At 37.3% G+C, this 22,353-nt stretch overlaps 1 protein-coding gene across 2 annotated transcripts in view; it reads right to left on the bottom strand.

Annotated features, from left to right (window-relative positions):
- The window catches only part of St18 (ST18 C2H2C-type zinc finger transcription factor), a 110,346-nt gene extending 101,200 nt beyond the window's left edge, over positions 1-9,146 (bottom strand). For both annotated transcript variants that reach the window (XM_076924421.1, XM_076924419.1), the window contains exon 1: positions 9,115-9,146. The gene's annotated coding sequence lies outside the window, so the exon portion shown is untranslated. The remainder of the gene's footprint in view (positions 1-9,114) is intronic.
- Positions 9,147-22,353: the final 13,207 nt, after the last annotated feature.

The raw sequence follows: 22,353 nt of genomic DNA on the forward strand, positions 1-22,353 counted from the left end.
GTCATCTGGGACATTTATAGGAATTGTGTTTTTAAAGTATCTTTAACCTCACTAGTTTTTAATACAAATGAACATACATTTAATTTTCAAATCTATTTAATCATGAACCATTCTGTAAGGGCAGATACCAGGAACAATACACAAGAGTTTGCAGCCCTAGAGGATGTCAGTTGCTTAGCAGTTTAAAACAGTAAGCTGAGTGTTCTAAAAAAATTTATATTATCTGTCATCAGTGGGAGGTGAGGCCCTTAGTCCTGTGAAGGCTTGATGCCTCAGCGTAGGGGAATGCTAGGGCACTGAGGTGGGAACAGGGGTGGGTGTGGGGGGCTCCCTCATAGAAACAGGGGGGCATGGGATAGAGGGTTTACAGGGGTGAAGCTGGAAAGGGGGATAACACTTGAGATGTGAATAAATAAAATGACCAATAAAAAATTCTTTAAAAAATTACCATTGTAAACTCAGCAGCAAAAATGAATTTAAAAGCAAATACAAAGAGGTGACCACTGGTGACCAGGTTTTATTTAAATTCTTTGATTAAATGAGTTTTCTTTCAATCTATTCTAATTTTTAATAATAAACGTGAGATCACACCACCTTTTCTGCAGTTAAGCTGTGTGTGCCAATTGCTTGCTCTGGCCCCTCAGAGCCACTCAATATTTTTGTTCAATTTAGTAGAAAATCTTGAAATTCTTCCTAGTGAGAGAAAAAGTAAAAGAAAGAAAGCATATCAGGCTGGACCAGAAAAAAAGCTTATTTAAAAGAACCTTACTGAACGACAGAGGACAGGTTGGCATATTTTACCTATAATTTGGTTGGCCACATTGCAAACAGAATGTAATTGTTATACTGCAAATTGTATTATTACTAATAATTTTATGATTCATTTTTGTAGTTATTAGAGATTAAAGCCAGGACCTTATCCATGGTAGGCAAGCACTTTACCATTGAGCTATATCACCAGTCCTATTATGACTATTATTAATACTTTTAGCCATCAAAAAGAAAAAGTTAGGGCATGATATTCAATGAGCTCTAGTGAAGAAGCTGTGAGAGACAGAATCTTCCCTTGTTACCTGAGCTGTTCTGAAAGAGACCAACAGAAGATGCTATTAATCCCATGGCTAGCGTTTCAATTCACTCTTCAAGGAAACAACCTGTTTTTCGTTTATTTTACCACCAAGTAACAATACACAAGGCTGCATCCCCTCTATTTGGTTCCCCCAGTGGGGTGTGGGGAAGACACTGAAAGCCAGTGTAGTACACTCAGCATCCTAAAGGGGGCCCTGCTATACCAATGCCATGTGCACGCATGCCCGTAGTTAAATGTTTACAGTTGGCAGTCCTGACATTTTAAGTCACAAGCCTCCAACCTTCCTTGCAGGAGACTTCTGTTGCTGGCCTTTCACCTAGTGCAGTATCCTAAAGCAAGCAGCCTCTCACCTACACATTCCTGCTCCTTGCAAGCTTTGACCAGACAGGACGCAGATGCTTTTTCAACTCAAGTCAGCAACTGTGGCTGTGCAGAAGAAGCAGGCAGAAAAATATCACACAGTTGCCCAAGTAGAAGAATGGAAAAGGAATGCCAGAGCTAGCTAGGGAACTCTTATTTTGTGTTTGATTGCAACTTTAAAAAATGTTTTTGGCCCATTCTGGTGTGCTCTTGATAGAGAAAGAGTTCTGGAGCTTTCCACCTGCCTAGCTCCCTTTGTTTACCACACACCAACCTAAAACAAAAGATCCTGGAAGCAGTCATACTGGTGAACAAAGCTCTTTCTAAATCCTGAAAGTAATGGCTTTCTGTCTAATGCCCTATCGTGTTATGTATTTATTAGCAATACATTTTCCATTTATTTTCTCAAAGATTGCCAATAAAGAACGGAATCACATAAGGGAGTAGCTGTAAAGCCTCTGAGTTCCCTAATGTCAAACTCATTAGCATCCGAATAAGCACACAGCAGCACGTCATCTGCACAATCGCAATTTTTTACTACTTTTAATAGCGTTTCTCAAAGGGCTCATTTTCAACTTTCTTCAGTGGTTAGTTGGGTCTCCTGGGAGAAGGAGCTTCCTGACGCTCACAGCTTCTACTCTGCAGCCTAGCCGTTTGCTGTCAGATGCATCAGGCCTCTGCCCTAACCCCATCTGCTGTGGCTTCCCTCCCTGGAGACTAGAACGGAGGCAGCACAGCTGAGATCTGCTTGAGAAGTGTGCAGAGGGTGCTGAGAAAAGATAAGTTTAGGAATATGATTTGACACTCAAAGACCCAGGATGTGGAGGCAGAGTGAAATAGAAATGGGAGGCAGGGCCTCTCCAGGGGCTCACTGGGTCTGTCACTGAAGTTCCACCCAGCTCATCTATGGACGCCTACCGCAGTCAAACAGGAATCTCCCCCTCCTCTTTTCCTATATATTCATGACACCTTTAAACCCTCACTTCCATTAAATTCATCCTTAGGTTTTACAAAGTTATTATTATTTGCCACTCTTCGGTTGTATTGTATGTTCTAAAAACAAACAAACAAACAAACAAAACTTTTTCCCAACTTAAATGCATAATAGCCCATGAGAAAGGCGAATTGTTAAGAAAGTTACCCTCAGGCCTGGAAGCTTCACCAAGGAGCAAGGACTTCCAGCAACACTACCTCCACCTGCTAGCATGCACTTACTTTCATGAAAGTCCTTACCTTTCTGAAACAGCAACCTTAAAAGGCGAAATTACATGGCAACCAAGGTGTGGCAGGTTCGTAGCCCACACAGTGTCTTTCTAATTAATGACTCGGGTGATCAGATATCTTAGCTCTGTGAAGCTATCAGCTAGTACTCCATTTGCTGACTTCCCTTTTTGAAAAAATTAGAGGATGCCAGGCCTTAAGAACTACTTTATAGATGACTACTTGCTTCTGCAAACCTATGTTGCAGCAGATGCATCTGTTACATGGTATTTTGTTCTTATAGATGAATGGACCAAGTGTTATGATCTATATGTCAACTCTGTTCCCCGGACAGAAAATCACAGTCACACTTAGTTCCAAAGAAAGTATTTTTTATTTAATCTCCCAAAGTAAATGTCAGGTGACAAGTTTTATAAAAAGGCAAATAAATTTCTCAAGTTATGTGTGCACTACATACTACTTCTGGTTTAATGTGAACTCAACACCATTTGCCAATGTGTTGTAACTGACATGACCGCACCACCACCATCCATGTGATATAACATTAACTCACCAACACCATCGATGTGTTCTAATATGAGCTCATTACCACCAACAATGGGGTATAGCATAAAAGAACCACTACTGCCAATGTGTTCTAATTACCATGACCTCACCACCACCAGCAATGTGGTATAACTAACAATGAACTGCCAATGTTCTTGTGGCATCTGCCTACTAGTGGAAGCAGTTTGCTCTGTCTAGTCAGGAAGTGCGATGCAAACAGTCCTCCCAGGAGCCTGGGACGTTCAAATATAGTTTCCAAAAATTCTAAAGTCTGGAAATATTTATCACCCTAACAAGTCCACATAAAAATACCAGCGTATTTTTTGTAGCACTGTTTCTGAGGTCCTGCTTTAACAGCATCTATCAGTTTTACTGTCCAATCCACTCTTCCAACTTTTAACAACTTCACAGATTATTACTATCTTTGGAATGGTAATACAAGTTCTTTGCAGTTCTAAACATCAAGATATATTTTATATTAATCATATAATGATTTAAGTTACAGCTAAAATTTGAGTAATGATATAATATATCATACACATATGAATACTTGCATTGTTAATATCGCAAACTACCACACACACACACACACATACACACACACACACACACACACACACACACACACACACACACACATATATATATATAATGCTGATGGCTACCTGCAAACACAAGGTGACTCTTCAGTTTCTATTTGTCATTTCACTTATCATAATTTCTGTTAACATTTGTATTTATCTTTCTATTCTTTTCAGCTCTAGTCAATAAGCCTCAGAACAGATTTTTTTCCATTACAGCACACAATTCTCTATTTAGGAGATGATGCTTCCAATTTTTGTGAGTCTATTGCCACATAATAGTTATGTTGTTGAAAACAAATTTCTCCTGCTGAGCTTTCCAGGTTCGTATTAGAAAATACACGTTGTTTTCTGGAACAAATGAATGTAAGTATGAGTTTAATTCAAGATTTTTAGGCAAATAAAAGTGCTTCTTGGTGTCCATAAGCTTTACTTTAGACGCAGTTCACAGTCAGGTGTCTGATTAGACAGGAACAGAAAACGGAGCATCTATGAGCCTGGCACATCCCACATGGAAAAGCGGTCCTACTGCAATGTGAGATAGTGGGATACACTTAGTTTTAGAGAGGATGTTTCCAATTTTAAGTTATTGGGTATCCAATTAGATTGTATATAATTTATGCAAATGCATTTCATCATCCACTTTTAATTAAAACACATTGGTCATTTTAAAAGAATAAAGTAGTATTTACTAACCAATGTACTATTTAACATTGAGGGATTTAGTTGATTTTTACTGGTCCAGCTTTTGAATCTTTAGCCTACAGAACATTTCAAGAAATCTTGAGTGTAAGGAGTTCGACAGCCACTTTGATTTGCTTGCAGAACAGGTCATTTTTGCTTAGAGGCTGAAGTCATGAAGAGGATGGAAGTAACTGTGGCTCCCACTGTCCACAGACAAAGTGTTTATACTTACACTACTAGGAATTCTAGTATTGACATATGTCCTTCCAGTCCCTTTAAAAATAACATTACCTTCTCCTTAAAATCTGACACAATTCACCCTCAAGATGATTTAACTTTTTACCTGATTTAAGCAACAAAGTAGTCCAGAAAGATACTTAAAGCCATGTGGTAATTAACATAACTGCATTTAGATGCCATTCATGACTAATAATTCCAACACCTTGTGGGAAAAAAAGTTGCATGCTGTAAACATTATAAACATATTCAAATAAGCTTAACACAATCTGCCATGCTTATTTCTGCCTAGATCATGGACCAGTGAAATGGTTAATGCAAATGGATTTATAATTTGCTTTGGGGGGCCAGTTTCTTCTCCTTATTTATTAGCCCAGCTGATGGGGCAGATTTGATGAGGCACTTCTGGAATAATTGAGTCATCACACAAAGAAGGCTGCTAGCATTCAGAGTGGTTTTATCAGCAGCAAGCAGGCCTGATTACTGACAATTACACTCTGATCCGGTGATGGAGGAGAAAGAGCCAACGAGTGGGAAATGTCCGTGTTTCTATCCAGGAATAATTTCTACATTCATTTTACATGCTAAGTGTTTCCTATCTCTGCATAATAAACTGTAAACAGGAATAGATGGCACAATGTCCCTTAATATTTCCTGGTAATGAAGACACAAATGTACAGTGAATGCTGATAAATATAGATGAAACATAAGCTATTCTCCCAGTCTGTATTGTTACCTTTAAAACAAATGCATTTTTGTGGTAAAAGCATAATCATAGCTAATGCAAAAAAATGACAGAAGATTGAAACTGTCCTTGTAACTACATAGAAACTTTGCAAAAGTCCTGTTAATCACAACTGCTTTAAAGACTGGTGAGCTGAAGGTTGAGTCTAGAAACCCTATCATCCTGTGTCTCAACGAGAAACTGAAAAAGTCCTTGGGTTAGATGCAGCAGAGGACAGTGTAACAACGACCTCCATCTACACTCAGAGAAAACAATAATGGCAGCATTTAGGACACCTTCACTAGTATGGATTTCAAGTTCCCTTCTGTAAGGCATGCATGCCATCAAGATACATCTGATTGTAAATAACAAAGTTGCCTATGGCCCCTAATCTGCCATGAGCAATGAACTACTACCTTCCACAAGCAGCTTTTAACCAACTTGTTTATGACATTGACCATCAACCATAACCATAGAAAAATATGTATCCGACAGCTGCCAGTTAAGCCAGTCTTTCCTGACTCAGAATCCAGTTTGAAATGCCAGGAGTACATTGATATTTCTTAGATTTTAGGGGAAACACCCTAATTTCTTATAATAGCAAGAGTTTATTCTTTTAAGAAGCCAATCAGATGTGAACCATAAATAATGAACCTGCCTAGGTCTGTTTGCTTAATCTTTCCTTTAAAGCCCCCTCCTGGCTTCCAAAGAAATAAAGTTATTCTTTTTAAAAGTTCTCCTGTGGTAACTATAGAAACCATGTTTTGTTTCACTAAGCACTTCACTTCAAAGCTTGTGTTACAACTAAATATGCTATTTTGAGTAAATCTATACTAAACATCCTTACAATGTCAAAACACATTTAATAGAGTTCAAAGAACACTTGTTGATTAAAAAATAAGGCTTTTCATTATGCAAAGGGAATGTTTATCTCTTTAGGCTATTTCATTATATATAGGGTTACACATTGTTTTTTATATCCTTGGACATTTTTCCACTTTCCTTATTAATTTCAAGACATTCTTTAAAATATTTTCAGCAAGTCTGATATTTTTATTAATAGCATATGTTTGGTTTTCATTAACATCTTCACAATAGTCTTTAAGCATGAATTAAGATGAAAAACTACAGCCATTTGCCTTCATTGTCTGACGATGAAAATGGAATGGGAGAATGTACTGAGGTCTAAAAGGAAAATGGCATGACTCCTTATTGTTGAGGCCAATGAACTAATGGAGAAATAATCCTTGGATTTTTATTATCATTATAAAGTAGAATCTTTAATATAGATTATTTTCACATAACTATATTTCTCTTAACAATGGTTCAATATATAGTTACTGGGCAGCAATATACATATTTCCCCATAAGAAACAAAGGGTATAAAATGATATTTAAGATACAACTCTTGTCCTCAACAGTACAAAGCCGCAAGTCAAGTATCCTGATGTAATGTGGAATATCCTAAGAGAGACGGGGACAGAGGAAAAGTGGATATGAGGGTAGTCCAGACAAGTTCTAATGACTGTGATTGTTGTGACATTCAGAGAACTCTAAAGGAAATAAACAAATGTTCTCAAAGATTCTTGAAAGGATGCCAGTGGTCAAACTGCTTTGGTCAATGGGCTAAAGCTACATTTTTATGCAGTTGCAAAGGGGTCAAAGATAGTAGATGGTTAAACTAACTAGCTGAAATTAAATGCCTTGAATTTGTTGATTTTATTTGTAACTTTCCAAGAAACTTCTTCCTTCAGGATAAGAACTGCAAAATCTACCCACAGTCATGATTGACAGCATCTTCCATATTCTTGTACTGGAAAAGAATATTGATGGCCCACCCATTTTGATGATGAGGTTCTGTCTTGCATTCTACTTACTTATGACTTTCTGCTTTTACATAGGCTTGGGTAGGCCCATGAAAGAAGCAATTTTATAGTTGTGGTATGTGCATTACTGCTGAAGTAAGGCCAAAATAATCATTTTCAGATTCTTGAGAATATGGGTTATTAATTGATTTAACAAGTCCCAGGCACTCAGCATCTGGGATATTATAGGTTTGGTCAGTTTGGTTGTTTTGCTAGCTACAGAAAATTGACACGGTTTGCTTGTTTGTTATGAGATAAGGTCTTGGTATGTATCCCAGTTGTATGAGAACCTCATTAGTAAAAGTCTGCTTTTTCTCATTCAAAATTTACCAGAAGGTCCTGACCATTGGACACCTGTATTTTACTTTAAGTGAGACACGACCATGTATTCAAAATTGAATTTGATATTACAGAGAAAAGAAACTAACTATTTCTAGGAGGAACAACAAAACATATCTAGCAATTTTACCGATCGTGAAAGGAGATAGAGTTTACTAAGCAAGTATCTGTTGTCATTGCTGGAGCCTTATCAGAAAGCATGCAGTGTCATAGACATCATACTGCTTAATATCCCGTCATCACTAAGTACCTATGGGAAGTCTATATTACCAATTTACACGAGAAGACAGCGAACTCCAGGATGATCACTACCAGCTTCTTTATCACACAGTCGACAAGTTGTCGGCATAGCAGCCTCTCCCTTTCTGTAGGTTGCTGAGCTTCTGCAGCAGAGATACAGGTTACTGCATCTCCAATAGTCCATTATTCTTACCCTAGCTCACATTCACTCAGGCTCAGTGAAGGGGTCAATAAAACATGCATTCCTTTGTTTTTTCACACAACTACTATATTTATAGCAATATGATATGTTGCATTTTTGAAAAGAAGTGTTACAAAATGGAAGATAAAGTCACTGTGTATCAATAATTATCATTTATATCCCCCAAATAAATAATCCTACAGTATCAATTTTGGCCTCCCAAGAATTTGTTTCATTCAGAAATAGAATGGTCTTCCTAGGATTTATATTACTAGCTGTAAAATATATTCTACCTATTGGTTGGCTCTCTCTATTACTTTTCTATTATTTCTTTAACAAATATTAATAAGCTCAGCAGCTTTAAGGAAAGACCTATTATTATTCTATAGTTGTGGAGGCTCCAGGGTCTTTTTATGGTCTTATCAGTCTGAAAACAAGTCAGGGTATGCTGTAAGGGATAATCAATTTCCTTACCAAGGTATGGATAGAGTTCAGTTCCTTATTCTTGACAACATGGAGCTGCAAGATGACAATGAGAGCCATTCCTGCCTCTAGAGGTTGATGCTTTCCTTCACTATGCCCCCTTCATCTTCAAAGCTGGCTATGTGGTTTGGCTGGACATTACCCAACTCTAGCTCCCTGAGTAAATCTACTGCCCTTTTTCATAAGAACCAGGGGTAGTTGGTCCTTCCTTTATAGTCTGGGATATTCTTCCCATCTCAAAGTTCTTAAATGACTCCTATCTCCTTTGTTATACAAGGAAAACAACAGTTACACATTCACCAATTTCAGGTACTTCTTTGGCAGGGAGGCAATTGTCCTATAAGTCATAGTTCCTAGTCACCTATGAATTCTTAAGATTTTAGTACAAGTGCACCTCATTATCATACATGTGATACCACAAATCTTGGTACCAATATTAATAAATACTAACATCTTTATTGGTTCTCTACAATCAACTTTCTTAACTTCTACATTTTAGAAGGGCACAAAAGTTGAAGGTGCATTTTGGAGGAGAATTTTAATTTTAAATGGGCATCACTTACCTTCCCTAGCAGCTATTAAATTCGAACAGAAGAGCTGTCATTGCTACAGAGGGGGCATCATCAGAGAAAACATGGAAAAAAGAAAAGAGAAAAGTTAGTTAAATAGCATTTATCTCTACCATTTATTTACTTCATAAAACAATCCTTTAGAGCAAAGAACAGTGGTTCTCAACCTGTTGGTCTCAATTCTTTTAGCAAAGCTCTATCTCCAAATATATTTACATTACAAATTAAATTACAGTAGCAAAATTACAGTTATGAAGTAGCAATGAAAATAATCTTACGGATGGGGGAGGGCGAATGCAACATGAGGAACTGTATTAAAGGGTTGCAGCAGTAGGAAGGTGGAGAAGCACTGCTTTAGGGTAATATGAGAACTGAGTATCAGAATATGAGTCTGGGTAGTATCACATTCAATAACCAGACACATTATTTTAAAGATTATCCTACAACAAGGAAAACAGGTGCCCACTATTAAGAGAAAACATTGCTTATATTTGAGACCTTTGTACATAAGTACTTTTGAGAACCTTTTCTAGAAGCACACCTGAGAGGGGAAATGAATTATCAACTATAGTCTTTTAAAAAAGAATCAGTGGTTTAACACTAATTTCTAATCAGATCCTACAGAAAGGAACAGCCCGCATGGCAGCTGTACTTTTCCCAGGGTTAATTACCTTTCACTGCTCTCTCCTAATGAGTCAGCTGTTCCTGCCACCACACACTACCCTTGTTCATCTGGAGCTGGAGCTGTGGGCAAACACAGGAGTGACAGACCTATTTACATATGGGGGTGTTGTAAAGGTTTCAAAAGAATTTTTTTTTATAAATCTTTTACTGCTCATATGTTTTCATGATAAAAATTATTTTTGACAAATAAGGTTTTATTTTTGATCAGTGACTTTTCTGCCTATGAACAGGAGTTATCCCTGGTAGATACACAAGAGGAAAAGCCCTGGAAGGAGGTCAACTTCATCACGTCCCTCAAAAGCTTTGTGTCATTTGCTCTTTAGTACCACAGCATGGCAAAACTCCCATTGCAATGGGAGACAAATAACCGATGATTTGTGCAGCTTCCTTCACTTTTCAAAAGATTTCTTAAGAAGAGTTGTGTTACCAAAAATCAAATTCAAAGGTAGAAACGAAATTAAGAGAGAAGGGTGCCCAGTATAGCTTTGAGACTGCAAAGTAAATTAAAAAATTAAGAGACTTGAAAATTATGTCTATGTGAAGAACATTGTTTGATAGCATATCATTGCTAGACAGAACACATACACATGCACCATGCACATACATATGTATGTAATCTAGGTATACATATTCCTACAGCCTATAGATGATTTCTACCTATATTACAGATCTTTTATCCAAATAACTGTTCTCTTTCCATCATATGATATTGACACAGTGAACCCTTATGTCATTTGAACAGTGTAGTGAAAAAAGTTATAAACCTCTTTTGCCTTCTTAATCCAGAGGTAGCTAAGGGGCTAGCCAAACAGTAAAGCAGCACAGAGCTCCAGTTAAACTCCAATTGCCTCTGAATAAAAGATCCTCTTCTACTGGAAACTTCCAGGCTCGAACTCCCAAACTCTTAAACTTTTGTATACACAGAGACCACCTAATGATTTTGCTAATAGGCAGGGTCTTGTGCGGACACTGCAAGGTCTGGCTGGACATCATATAGTGCTCACAAAGTCCCAAGTGTTCCTTGCTAGTCCATAGGCTGCACTGATAGCAAAGTTATGAAGCAGTAATTAGCAGTGGTGCTAATTACTGTCCCACTCTCTGTCATCCCTCCCACAATCCTTCCCATTCCTTTTTCCCTTCTCTTCTGAGTGGGTGGGGGGTGCCCTGGCAATCCCATCACCCAGGCACTTCAAGTCTCTGAGGCTAGGCACTTCCTCTCCCACTGAAGGCAGACAAGGCACCCCAGCTAGAAGAACAAATCCCACATACCACAGGAAGACCGACAGAATCAACTAATTTGGACCTTTGGGGCTTTCAGAGACTGAACCACCAACCAAAAAAACATACACAAGCTGGACCTAGGCCTCCCTGCACATATGTAACAGCTGTTCAGCTTGGTCTTCATGGGAATCCCAAACAACTAGAACAGGAGCAGTAAGTAGTTCTTAATCATTAGCCTGCATCGGAGTTATGCTGAGGCTTGATTCAGGCCAGAGGACTGATACCATTACAGAGGGGGACCTGAACTAAGAATCTGTATTTCTAACAACTTCTTGGATTTTAATGTTGATCACTGGAGACTGCACTTTGTGAACCACTGCCTTAACTATTCATTATTAAAGATACACAAAAGTCCCCAAACTCAAAAGCTAACAAATATCCACATAGAACAGACAAGCTTGTCTATTTTATTTCAGAGCCATTAGTTTGCTCTAGCACTAATACATTATGATAGAAAGGAATAGATAAAAACTGAATGTTCTGTCCCAACACTGAAGCACATCTTGAAGAACACTTTATAAATTATTGAACTTGCTCTTACCTTCAGATGAAGCCATTCAGATCAAGAAAGACATAGTAATTATGTGCTTCATTACAGGTGTGATTATCAAATATAAGCACACAAATTACAAATAGAAGATTTCTCACAATATTTAAATTTTCAAAAAAGCAAATAAAATATGTGAATAAATTAATTACAAATTATAAAATAAAGACAAATTAAAATGTCAAGCAATGATACAAAATCCTTGAGACACTCAGTATTAGCAACGTAGTAAATTCTCCTAAATGGCACAGTATGTTTCTGATACACACTCACAGGAGATGTGTTCTGTGTTCATTACCACTGTTTTGAAGGACATATTATATTAGAGACTTCTTAGAGGATGAGAAAACTTGTTTTTAATAAAAAAAAAATATTTGATTTCCCTTCATGTAGACAGCATAGTGCCAGAGCCCTTGACCATGGCATTCTGAAACACTGTTAGAAAGAGGAGAGTAATAAATACATTAGAGTGAAATATCTTCCTGGTGTGTTTTATTAAGGAAATGGAAGAGTGGCGCTCAAAAAAGCTTTAGCACTGATCTCCCCAGGACAGGGAAGATTTCCCTGGACATGAACTTATAGATCAGCACTTCAATAAGCTCAGAGAACGGGGATCCATGTACGCAGGTTCAATAAACGCATGATAAAGAAAAGGTATCAATATAATTCTGAGTTATTTGGTACTGTTGTCCCATAGGGAAAAAAAGAGAATGACAATCTCATATAAACATAAGAACAATTGCATCACAAGGAATTCACTTAATATCTGTGTAACTAATGTTCTGGGTATAGAATTGCATCATCTAGGTAAGTCATCGACTTAGATATCAAAATCTTCCTGCAGCACCTATTCTCCTGTAGAAGAGAAGCCAGTTAAAGACCAAGTCCTCTGCAAATGGCATGCTTATAGGTTCTGCTGCCTCTCTGCTAGGGAAGATAATCCTGTCATACAAATCAAAAAGACAATCAAATAAAGATCTTTGAGATGAAGGTATTAGATTCACTTACTGATGACTTAGAACAACCTGACTGGTTTGATAAACAAACAAACAAACAAAAAAACTAGGTCTCAGAAGTGCAAATATACAGTTTGAGAGAAAACACAAATGGACAGATTTTGGCCATGTTATCTTTTTCTGAAAAAGAGGTGCAAGAAAAAAATTCTTTAGACCTATGGAGACCCTACCTTAAAATATAATTTATGTAATGTCTTCATAGTTCTAAAAATTTTGAAGGCAGATAAACAATGCCATGGGCTGAGAGTACAAAGGAATCCTAACTGACATACCTTCTTATATAGATTTTAAGAGCTATAATGAATCTGTCTATACAAATGTAGTCATTTGAACCTCCAGATTTGCTGCTTCATGTGGTGGCACAGAGGTCAGAGATCAGCTCAATTCATGCTGGTTCTATCATTTATCCAATCGCATCAACAACCAATGGACTTTTGCCAAATCAGCATTCTTAGTGCTTGTAGATACTGATGGAATCTGACCCTTTTCATTTCTTTAAAAAATGTTTATTTTATCATGTATTGATAAATGAGAATCATACACATTATGGGTACAAAGTTTAATTATCAAATCAACCTAATTAACCTAATCTATACCACCCCCAATATTTATCAGTTATTCATCTACTCTATTGAACCTTTGGACATCTCCCCTTCTATCCCATCTCCAACATAACCAATATTTAGTTGTCTGACTTTATGTCTTTAATTCTTCTTGGTTTTCTATCACATGAAAGTTCTGCAAACAAGTATACAGAACTAAAATTCCTCCAAACTATGAAATCTCTTCTCTTAAAGACCTAATCTATCTGATTAGTTTATGAAGTTGTCAAGAATGCTCAGAAAAATAACACCATACTGTAGTTAGTTAGAGAGTTTTCCTTTCATCTTTGTAACTCTTCCTTTCCCCCATCCTACTCATAGCTCTGTGTACCTGTAAGAAACCTCACTTGCCCTCTCTCAGCCCCATCTGCTCTTTTTAGACTGGAATTTCCTGTGAGCAAGGATGAGTGACTCTACCTTCTCTCCAGGAGAAAGTGTTCAGCTAGAGTGATGTCATCTGAATGAGGACCAATCTATCAAATTAATAAGATAAGGGGACTTCAGAATAAGGTCACTCCTTCTGTGGTATGTATTTTTGGAAAATAATATATTAAATCAACAAAGTAAATATTTACAGAAGAAACAAACTCCCAAAGCATGCAGCAAAAGTAATGAGCATATAGTTATACATTAAGACTAGATAATGGGATGAATTTACTCTTAATTAAACTTGATTATCTTGTCTGTTGATACTATACCTAGAAAGGAAAGAGAATCTTTTTAGTTTTTGTTTATTTTGTTTTTGAGACATCTCATTGTTTAGCACAGACTGTCCTGGAACACTGGCTTCAAACTTCTAACATTTTTTCTGTCTTGAACTCTGATGTGTTGGAATAATAGACAATGAGGCACTATACCTAGGTGGGAAAAATATCATGCATGGTTTATAAATAAACTGATATCCACTTTACAGAGAAGCAAAAGCAGAGCCTGGTTAATGACTTGAGATATTAAACTCTTGCCTTGAACGTATGAGGACCTGAGTTTAGATCCGCAGCCCTTAGGTGAAAGTTGTGTTCAGTCACATGTACCTGTCATCCAAGACTTGTAGAGGCAGAGACAGAGAGATCTTGGAGGCTTGCTTGCTGGTCATACTAACCAAAATAGGTTCAGTAAGAGACACTGTCTCAATAGAAACAAAAAAAGAAAAGAGAAAAAGAAAAAAAAAAGAAAAACAAAGAAGAGAGTGACAGAGGAAGACACCCGATCTCAACTACTGGGTTTAATATGTGCATGCATAGATGAGTGTCCCCCTCCACATATGTACACACATGCATCACTCTCTCACACACAAAGATGAGAACAAAAATATAAAAAGTATGCATAACACTACTAGACTTTTCATTACACAAAACTGGCAGCTTGGACAGGGGAGAAAGCAGTAGCTTTTAAGGACTGTCACTCTTAGGCAAATCATATTAAACTGGAAGAGGGACTACATGTTTGAATGCTTCAGAAAACTAAACTGGGTACTTCTAGAAAAACAAGGTGTAAAATAAAAGGAAAAAGACAACTATTTTTACCTAAGCATACAAATGGATTTACTTCAGAACACTGATTCCAAATGAGATAATGGTGGCTTCCAGTCTTAAACATTAATGATAACTCAGACAGTGGACCAAATTCTTTAGAAACTGACACTGCTCAGTTTATGGTAAATGAACTCACTATGATGTAAGAGTTCTTATAGAAAGCTTCCCTGACGTTACCATTCTTCATTCTGGATTTTTGTGGCTAAGAAGCAGTTGGAATCTACTGACACCTACATGTCTTTTATCAAATCCCAGACCCCAGGATAGGGTCACTCAGGGAAGGCAAACTTGTACGGTTCAATGAGAACGGTTATAGCTTGAATGGGACATAAGAAGACCAGTAGTAAATAGCACGTTGGAATTGGAGTAGGAGTCACAAAACCAGTATGCTGGAGAAGACTTGGAAAGTGAGCTGGGGGAGGCTTCACGATGACTGGATTCTATGAGCCCTGGCTTGGGATAGAAGAGTTAGAATGAAGGATTGTTTGTTTGTTTGGTTTGGTTTGGTATTTTTTGCCTACAACGGCAGCCTGACATGAGATCTGATTCTGGCACATGTACTCCATGGTCTCTGAAATGCTCGTAAATCTTTCATGTTTCATGTGGGATAATAACAGGAACTTGTTCTAGACTGGTGAATACTAACTACAAGAGCTATAAACACACAATATCATGATGCACTGTACACACAGTAGACTTCAGGACCATGGAGGACAGTTCCTGAGTAGAGTCCACCGGTGTGTGCTCCAGGTTGCCACAGTGTTGATAAGAGGCCTTATACCTTTGGAGATGTTCTTCAAGAGAACAGAAGACAGACTGGAGACACCAAAGAGGAAAAAAAAAAGGAGAAAGGACATAGAAAGTGAAAGAGGACATAAATATGATCACAGTACATCATTGTGCATGTCCAGAAAAGTCAAAATGAAACTTCTTACTTTATAAACTAACAATCTAAACAGAAAATGGACATGAACGTAGCAGGGAAATTCACTAAGACATTTCAAAATATTTAACGATCGTTGTTATTTTGTCTTAGAGCTTGATATAAATGCACTGTGCATGTTTATTCTACATACCCAATGATATCAATCAGAAATTAGTCGTTATTTTCACCAATAAAGTGAAACTGTACCACAGAAAACCTACAAATTTGACTAGTCAAGCCAGTATCTCAGAACTACTGGGATTGGCCTCTTGCTCCAAGATCCAGGCTCACCACTCTGACAGTCTTTAGCAACGTGATATGGATGATAGAGATACAGGAATGAAAAGCACTGAAACCATGTTCCCACTGAGGGGTAATATCCAAAGCCAGAGTAAATTAACACATAGCCCAGATTAAAGTAAGTAATAAGTACTACAGAAAATGTCAGTTAGAGGGTAAGATCTGCTTAAATCAAGGAATCAAATCAAGGTTTGTTGATTTAAGAGAGTAAAGAACCACACGTGTCAATGATGAGGAGATGGCTCAGTCAGTAAACTGTTTGCTTTTCAAGCATGTGATTCTGAAACCAAACTCTGAAATCCCTGTTTTAAAACAGACAGACAGACAGACAGACAGACAGAGTATGGCAGAGTGTTTGTTATCCCATTGCTGGTGAAGTTGAAGCAGGCAGAATATCTGTGCATCTGCATGTTGAGCACCAGGTCTGCAGGAGACCCTGTTTCAAGATTAAGGTTGATGGTACCTGAGGAATGGCACCCAAGTTTTCATCTGGACCCATAGGCTACATACACATGATCAAACACACTCTGCGCTGCCACACACACACATACATACACAGAGAAAGACAGAGTCAGAGAGAGATGACAGTGAGTGAGATCCATGTGTCAGTGTATAAACATCTACAGTCCATGCATCTATAATCTATTGTGAATGATAACAACCCAATAACAAAATTAGCCCAATTAAAATTGGTCAAAGGAGGGCAAGAAATAGTGGAAATATGAATAATTAAGGAAGTGTGTATGCTTAGAAATGTCATGGTGTTCAATTAAGATGTAATAGTTATAATCAAAAAATGTTTGGAAATGCATCTAAACTTTTTAAGTGGAGAAAAGAATTGCACAAACATTTCCCCCCAAATAATATACACGTGACACAATAGACACAAAGTGACACTCAGCATCATTAGCCGCAGCGAAAATTCAACTTGAAAACAAGAAAGAGATGTCACTTTACACCCATGTGGATTAAAAAAAAACAAAGAGAAAGTAAGAAGTGCTAGCAAGGATGTGAATAAGTTTGTACATTGCTGGTAAGAATGTAAAATGGTCCAAGCATACCTAGTATTACCGCAAATAGGCAAGCACAGAGTAACTTCCAATTCTGCACTACAACTATGAGCTACATACATGAGAATAAAACCACATATCCACGCAAATTACACTGGTGTTCTTAGCAGCATAATCCACAATAGCCAATACATAGACACAATCCAAGATGCTATTAATTAATGAATGAAATAGGGAAGTAGTACATTTAATCACTGGGATCACTTTTATTTGCCAATAAAAGTAAGTAAAATGATATGTGCTGAAATCAAGACAAGCCTTGAAAATATTGGTAAGATTGGTGAATGAAAGAAGTTATACGTGAAACACACAAATGGTGTGATTTCAGTTACATGAAATGTTCAGACATCTCTACAGACATACAGAATAGATTCCTGGATGTGTAGAACTGTTAGAAAGGGTTTGGAAGGATGCTGAGTAAGAAGGACAGCAGGCTTTTGGGAAAAATAAAAAATGTTCTAAAATGATCATTGATGATAGATGTGCAACTTAGCGCCAACTAAAGGCTACCCAAGTCACTATGAATGAGTACAGTGCATAGTATATGAATTAGACCCCATCTGTTTAACTGGTTAAAGCTATACAGACCATTTCAAAAGTTTGCATTCTTAAAAGAAGTGGTTAAACTGATTTAAATGGAGGTATGGAGCAGGGAAGCCAGCTTGCTGACTGCACGTGAACAGGGCACAAGGAGATAGATTGGCAGGATGTTAATCATGAAGAGAAAACTAGCAAAGCTTTTGTTTTGTCTCTGATACCAAACAAAAGTATGAGGTGAGATGTTTTGAAGAGCCATAGTCTGCTGCCTGCTAGGATCTAGGTCCTCTCTCGTCACTTTCCTCCACGGATGTGAACTCTGGAGAGAATCCAGTCTCATCATTTTGCTACCCCTTCCTGCAGATGGCTGCAGTTGAAGGAACATGATCCACTTTCCTTTAAGCCACCTAACTGCCTCCATCTTTTATGATAGCTTACTTTACAGAGGACATTCACAAGCTCTTCTGGGTCTCTCTGTCTCTCTTATTAGGTAGATGACTTAATTTTAATCTCGTTCTATAAATGTAGTAAGCAATAAAAGCTGGCATGCTAAAGGTAGTCACAGCTGAAGACTTCCATTTCATACTGGGTCAACAAAATTGTGCAGGCAACTTTGCATTGGTCAAGACTGAATGGTGCTACTCAACCTTGCACTTACCACACACCTGTGAATCCTCATCTACGATCCTCACTGCTTAACAAATGAGTGGAGTACAGCAGATTCTAATGAGTCTGTTGAATGTATAGATTCAATGTTGCTTAGGTGCTTTCTCTACAAGATTTCCCATGATGCCATCTCTAAGCAAGAGCATGGCCTCTGCTCAGAGCCATCTGTTATTTAGGCTGACGCTTCATCTTTTGAAGGCTGGGTAGAACAGGATACTCCTGGGTCCTTCATTTTAAGGCTGAGAGTTTGAGTGGAACCGCACCTGGCCACAACCTGTTTTGACAAACCTCCTTTGATGTGAGTGCTGATCTGTTTATCTTAATTTGTCCTATGGTGACTCATGTATGCTGAGAGTCATGTACCCAGGCTTCTGTTCATTCTCTACACTTCAGAAACCCAGGCACCCAAATATTTCGTAACCAACCAATTGTATATAAAATCCAAGCAATATTTTACCTTGGTATTTACACTGTCACATTTCTCCCTGGGCATTATAGTAAATAATTCAATCAAATTACTTAAAATCTTATCCAGTTGAAATAATATATTTGAACTCTGGGGCACTTGCTGGGCATCGACCAAGGATTTACAATACTGAAATTGGAACCGTTCATTCTGAAATTATTTCTTCTCTTAACAAACACTTCAGCTATTCTTAGTAATGTTCTGCATCTCTCTGCTAGTCAATAAGAAGATCAAATAGTTTTAAAGATAGTTTATCATCTAAAAGATTTTGGTTAAACCTTATTAATTGCTTTTTATTTGTTTTTATACTTTTCATATGGCATTGGTAAAAGATTAAAAATTACCTTCAGGTTAATTCTGTAATAATTTAAGTAAAGTATATGATTATTTTAACAATTACCAGCTAACTGAGATTAGTATCAAAAGCACAGACTGTGATGTGTCTAACCATGTTGTAGCCTGTAGCAAATACACAGTTTCAAGCATTATTTCTTTCAAGTAAAGCTTACCGACAGCCAATAGGAAACACTTGAAAGCAGAGAACACACTCAGTTGTATGTCTCTTCACAGGGTCACATTGCCTGGCCTCAACGGGCCTCTGCCCTTGTAGTAGTGCATGGCCCTTTAGAAGCGCAGCTTCCGACCTCCAGGTAGGGGAGGAGAACTGACTTTGTGCTTTTGACTGGTGACATGTATGGTAGTTGTGAAAATTTATAGATCTAAAATACTCTGCTTGACAGATTTATGTCAGCATGATATTATTACTATCAAAATATACAGAGTTGTAATTCAATTATCAGATGCTTCTGAGTGTTTCTGTTTTTACTCACAGAGCTGAGACTTTTCACTGTGAAACCAAATGTTTAAGTCTTAATCTACTATTCAGGTTGGCCCTAGAGTTCAGTGGTTCTTAGACAGGCTATTTCTGCTATCAGGGTTAATTGGCACAGTAAATCTCTATCTGAAAGGTATCATGAGTACTTATGTTGTCTTTAAATTATTTTTCAAATTTGTGTTTTAATTATAAAAAATTCAAAGTTACAGAATTTGTGAGACCAAAGGGACTCTAGAGGTCACCTTTAGTGATAGATGTTGATGATAAGGAAAAAAAACCTAGTGTGTCAGGTCATTCCATCAGATTCATTCAATGTCTTAATGATATTTAACTATAATTGAACCCAGATGTACCTGGGACCCAGAATCATCTGACAATTACACTGCTGACACTAGTTTTGTTCTGATGCTCTGTTTCAGAGACCAAGCTACAGAGAGAAAGATTAAGAGCATAGGCTCAAGTTTTCATCGCTCTGGTCACATAAGAAACACTCTCATGATTCAGTCGCCATTGTTTCCTCTGTAAAAACAGACATGATTATTATGAGTAATAAATAAAACCATCCATTAAGGAACTTAAAACAGAAGTTGGCTTAAAGCAAGCATCTGGTGGCTGGGGAAGGTTATTCTTGTTAAGTATAGTCAAGTTGAATACTTCACTATCACCATGAGAAACTAGATCTGTGCAATGTTAATATTAGAAATTCGCTTCCTTACTTCAAAATTCTAGAAAATAATTCTCTGGATGATTTCATGGGGTGTGGTAAGAGAAACCGAGAAATATACTGGCTGTGTATGTGCATGCTGCTGCTAACTGATGAAGCCAAGTCGTGGACTCCAGTGGCTTCTCCAAGTTCCCTAAAGCTGGCTCACACTCTGCTCAGATCTGTCTGTATACAGAGTCAGACCACTGGGGTATTAAGGCTGATAAAGTCAGATTATGAAAGGAATATTCCCACAGAAGTAAGGGATTCAGGCATGGACACTCCCTAAGCTCCAAATGTTTATAGTTGCAGAAAGGGGTCACATAAGACTCCCACTGTGGGAAATCTGACCGGTGCACAATTTCATACCAAAGCAACATAGTTAAAATACTTGGAAATGTAGTCTTTCAACGGAAAGACCACCATCAATATGTGTAAACTATTTTACAATCCAAAATCTTAGGCTGTAAGGTTATTTAACTGAATATTTAGAGAAAAATAAAAACAAACACTTCATAGTCTAGAAAGACTAGGTGAAATATACTGAATTTATCTGTTAAGATCAACATAAGAAATGTCTGGAAGGATTGTTGGCATGTTCTTTTGGGTTAGGCTTGAAACCTGCCTTTTGGGAGGGTAATGACAGAGCTTTAATCCCTGGGAAAAAAATTCCAAAATTCATCATATAAACTAAGATCATCTTTCATGAAGTCAGAAAAAAAGGGGGTGGGGTGGGAATAACTTCTCCTACCATTGATAAGAGCTACCATAGCAACTCAGTCCCTTTTCTTGCATTTCCCCAGGTCTGACATTCTGCAGATGACCGCCCTTATTTGTCCCTACATGTTTTCCAAAATATAAAAGTGAAATAGAGTCCCAAGGGCACTGTACTTGAAAGGTTATGAGAGTTAGAGAATTTTAACCATGCCTGCCAAATCAGCAGATGGCTTGTGATTATAATTATATGCATCAATAAAACGAATAATCTTTACAAAATTTGAATTTCTGCTAAAGGAAGGGATTTAGTAAGCAGATGCAACAGAATGCATTTCCTTAACCCTTTTGGGAGACACTGGTATCTTTCACCCACACAAAAGCACCAAGGGCTCTGTGTGTTGCAGGTTGTGTGCTCAAATTTGTGTCCTCTATCTGGAGCAGTCTCATCGTCAGCCTCAGTCTCTTCCTGATTTGATTTTTTTCAGGGCATATTTCATCCTCACCTCTTTTTCACCCCTCAGAATAGAAATGTTAAGACTAATTCTCCACAACTGTTTGATATTTCGAGGAGGAAAATATAAAAAAGGTAAATACTTTCATTCTAATTCATACCAAATCTACCACAGAAACAAGCAGTGTGTCTTTCCAACTGACGGTCATTTACAAATAAGCTTTTCAAAAGCACAATTCTTCTTTTGCTGTTTTGATATTCTCTTTATATTCTAGGATGGAAAATTCTGTTTATTCCTTTTAAGCAATTAACCATTTCATGTTTTGTCTGGTTCTACATCATAGTGTAAGCAATGGAAGCTAAGTTTTGCTCAGGCCAAGCATTAATTCACTCATACAGATACTAAGCATGTATATGACACATTAAAAAAAAAAAGGTAGGTTTTCCAAACCAGCATTTAGCCATGCTTTCTACATGAGGAAAACCTTATAACTTAGGAAATTAAATTAAACTCTTTAAGTTTAGATTTTTAAGAGGGTCTAGAAATATGAGACAAAATTCATATTTTGTATTTATCAAATTGTAGTGTCCATGTTCTTCATGAAATTTGCAGCTGCAGACCCTCATCAGACTAGTATCAATGAACATATTTCTCATCAGAAAACTAGAAGTATATTAAAGAGGTTTTAGCAAACATGGGCATATATCTCTAGCAACTCTGTATTTATATATTATCAATCAAATAAACTAAAATATCCCAGTTTATAAAGCTATTCTATTATTATATTATTATATTTATATTATATAAAGTATAAATAATAACTAAAAAATTTATGACATTATTTTTATAGTATTTCTTATGCATCAACAAAATGCTTATATAGGCACAGGATATAGGAAA

This window comes from Arvicanthis niloticus, chromosome 25, assembly GCF_011762505.2.
Source record: "Arvicanthis niloticus isolate mArvNil1 chromosome 25, mArvNil1.pat.X, whole genome shotgun sequence".
NCBI lineage: Eukaryota > Metazoa > Chordata > Mammalia > Rodentia > Muridae > Arvicanthis > Arvicanthis niloticus.